Below are 4,000 nucleotides of genomic sequence, written 5' to 3'. Positions count from 1 at the left end.
TCTGGGCAGAATATCAAATTGCCCATGAAATTGTAGTAGAATCCAGTGCCTGGTCTTGTTTCACAAGTGTCTGTGCAGCCAGTAACTCCCATATTTACCATGGCGTTAACTCCCTTCTCCTACACACATTCTCCATACAAGTTCTTACTTGACCTGGGAGGGCTGAAAATGAGGAGAGAGGAGTTAAAGGGAGGGAAGAAGACTAAAGAGGAGGAATTCTAGAATCAGGAGACCACCTTCTTGTTCAGTCAGTCATTAGAAACTTGTACTGACTTGGTTAAGAGCCATCTTCTTAAAACCGCAATGTTTGGAAATGCATGTTTGCACACAGACCTATTAAATACTGGGCTGTTCTTCTACGATTGATTAAAATGCTCCAAGCTTTTTGAAAAAAGTTTTATGTCATAACTAATAAGTTTCTTGTTAAAAAAAAAAAAGCAAACAATATGGAAGGGTAAAAAGGAAAAGTTAACCATTCTCCCTTCCTCAACTCAGATTCTCAGTGTTGGATGTGTCTCCTTTTAGATATATTCTATATGTACGTATTTTCATACACATAGATATTCTATATACACAGATATTCACACACACATTAAAAAAAAACCTGAATAGGTCATATTATACGTGTAGCTATACAATTTGCTTTTATCTCTTATTACATCATAGATATTTTTCTATGTTAATTCAGTATTTTTTTAAAGGGAAAGTTGTAACAGCAAGAAAATAATCAGTTCTCTTATAGATTTTTTTTGCAGAGCATCCAAAGAGTTTAGTTGAGACTTGCTGGTACAACGAGGCCCTGGGCTGTTGGCTTTGTGGCCTCTGCTGCCCATGCCCCTGCCCATGAGTACGGCACTCAAGGACTACGGCCTCTTATTAGGTGCCCATGGAGGTGCAGACTGGTGGGAGACAGTCAGCGCATGGCCACTTTGGCAGGAGAAGGAGAAAACTGGAAGGCCTCCTGGCTCAGTGGTTATCCTGGGTTTGGCACAAGTTCCTCAAACGCTGTCTGATTTAGCTGATGCTGATGTCATTTCTCCTTGTACACGGTCCAGCCTCAACCCTAGCCAGAATCTCTGGCAGCTTATGGCTTGTTTGTGGCACAGACATATCAAGGGGGTTAAATTGCTGGAGTCTTGGTGGTCTTATCCCCACCTGCAGTGTTGAGGCATTTTGCCACTGCTTTTATTTTGGGAGCGTGGGGAGTGGGGGGGTGGGGGCGGGGTGCGAGGAGGAGCTTTGTTTTCTGTATAATCGTTAAAAAGGAACATGATTATGATGCATTCCTTGGGACAATTTGAACAATTTCTGGCACTTCAGAAGTTAATTCTCTCAACTAACTCTAATTCTGTCTTCTGAACTGCATCTCTGAAATGATGACTTCCAGCTTTTCATATCTTTTACCCTGACCTCTCTCTTGAACTCTTGTCTGTCAGGCTAACTTCCTTGCAGACAGTCTGTCTTAGTCATCTAGTGCTGCTCAAACAGAAATACTACAAGTGGATGGCTTTACAAAGAGAAATTTATTCTCTCACAGTCCAGTAGACTACAAGTCCAAATTCAGGGCATCAGCTCCAGGGGAAGGCTTTCTCCATCAGCTCTGGAGGAAAGTCCGTGTCATCAATTTCCCTTTGGTCTGGGAGCTTCTCTGAGCAGGAACCTCAGGTCCAAAGGACGCACTCTGCTCCCTGCGCTGCTTTCTTGGTGGTATGAGGTTCCTATGTGTCTCTGCTCGCTTCTCTCTTTTATATCTCGAAAGAGATTGCATTAAGACACTAATCTTGTCAGCCTCATCAGTAAAACCTTATCACAGTGATAGAATTTATAACACATGAGGAGATCACATCAGATAACACAGTCATACAATACTAGGAATCATGACCTAGCCAAGTTGCTACACACATATTTTGGGGACACAATTCAATCCATGACACAGTCCATCCTGGATTCCCAGGCCCCTCAAATCTAATACATTAAAAAGTGAAGCTATTATCTTTATCTGCTAACTCATATCTATTATTTCCACTCATCTGATAGCCCAAGCTGGAAACTGCTAAGTCCTTCTCAATTTTCTTTCTTTCTTTGCTAATTACTTGATAAGTCCTATTGATTATAGCTTCAAAATGTTTTTCAGAATTGGTCCCTGTTTTCTATCCCCACTGCAACTGCCTCAGTTAAGACGGTCATCATCTCCCAATTCAATAAATATGGATTAAATCATGTACCAAGACATTCCTGCCATCCAGGAGTTCATAGTTTAATGATCCCATTTAATCTCTAGTGATATCTCACTAAATTACAACTCAGTTCATAATTCTTTTCTGCTTAAAAACCCCCCTTAGCTCCTTGCTGTCTAAGGGTTGCAACCAACTCCTTAGCTTGACAGTGTCTTTGCACAATGTCATCTCTGCAGTCTCATTTCTTGCCATTTCCCTCAACCACACTCCCCGTGGTGAAGCCTTAGTGAACCCACCAGGTCACAAACCCCGTCCCCAACCGTGTGTTTCACAAATCCATGCTTTTGCACATTCATTTCTTCCGCTTGAAACATCAAAGTCCTGAGTAATCCCATCCCCACTTTTTAAGATCCTGCTCAAACGCTGACTCCTTTGTCAGACCTTCACCTGGTTTCTTGCTCTCTCTTAATCTTACAATACTTGTTCATAGTGCCATCACAGCACTTACTATGTTGTATTGTATGATTTGCTCACATCTTTGACCCTCCACTAGTCCTCAGCACCCAGATTGTCAACTCCTTGAAGGCAGAGGATCTATCTTCTTCACCTTGCTTTCCCCAAGACTCAACTTGATGCCTGGCACACAGCATTAAAATATGTGGGTACCAGATTGGTCAACTTCTCGACTGAATACTGCTTTATACAAACAGGATACGTGAGGAAAACTATACTGATACCTGAACATGTTGGTTGCAAGTGACAGAAACCTATCTCCAAAAAGCACAACTTGGTTTACACAGCTGATAACTCGAAGGAGGCACTTGGATTCAGGGGGCTCACACAACGCTGTCAGGGCTCTCTCTCACCGTCTCTCATCTGTGCTTTCCTTTGTAGGCTGCTCACATTTTTTCCTGCTGAAGTCTGGCAGCCCTAAACCTATTCCTTACAGTTTATGATCCAAAAGAAAAGAGACCTTCTCTTTCCAGCACCAATATACCAAATCTCATTGGGAGGTGTGCTTGAATCTGTTTGGTCATGTCCTTTGAGAAATCACAGTGGACAGGAAGATGAGGTACCATAATTGGCCAGGCCTGGGTCACATGTCCACCGTGTGGCCAGGTAGCAGATGGGGCACTGTGAATTGACTAGCCCTGTGAGAAATACATGGATGGGGCAGTTTTCCAATGAAGAGGAGTGCTGGACACGTAAAAGTACCAGATGTCCACTCCAGTTGTATGTTTTTGTTTTACAGTAGTTCCTTATCCTTGTCATTAAATTTTTATTTTTCAATTCAATTTATTTATCTGTTAGCTCTCAGTATAGCTGAGGTTCATGAGTGGTCCATTTTATTGTATGAAAAGCAGAATAGAGTTTTACAGAAGTCAGTAGGTATTTTAGGACCATGCTTCATAAACTGCAATGTTTACATGAGTTGCCGGAGCATCTCGTTAAAATGTAGGTTCTCATTCAGGCGGTCTGGGTGAGATCTGGGGTTCTGCATTTCTTAAAAGCTTTAAGTGAGATCCATGGACTGGCAGCATCAGCACCACCTGCCTGACTAGGAGTGCTGAAAAAGTTAGCCAGAGGAGGGTCTAAAGCTGCAAGGCAGCAAGAACCAGCCAGAGCAGAGAACCCCATGTGTTGGTGAATCCAAAAGAACCTATTCACTGTGGCTGATTCTCTTAAGATTTCTCTGGCTACTGTTCTCTAAGTCAAAATAGACAAAATGTGTTTCTAATTTGGTGATTAGTGGTTGATCAGTTATTTTCAAATTGCTTTGATAGTTTTATTTTGTAATAGCCTTCCTTCAATTTTAAACAAGT

The sequence above is a fragment of the Trichechus manatus genome, unplaced genomic scaffold (assembly GCF_000243295.1).
Source record: "Trichechus manatus latirostris isolate Lorelei unplaced genomic scaffold, TriManLat1.0 scaffold00036, whole genome shotgun sequence".
Lineage (NCBI taxonomy): Eukaryota > Metazoa > Chordata > Mammalia > Sirenia > Trichechidae > Trichechus > Trichechus manatus.
This window is presented reverse-complemented; position numbering follows the sequence as displayed.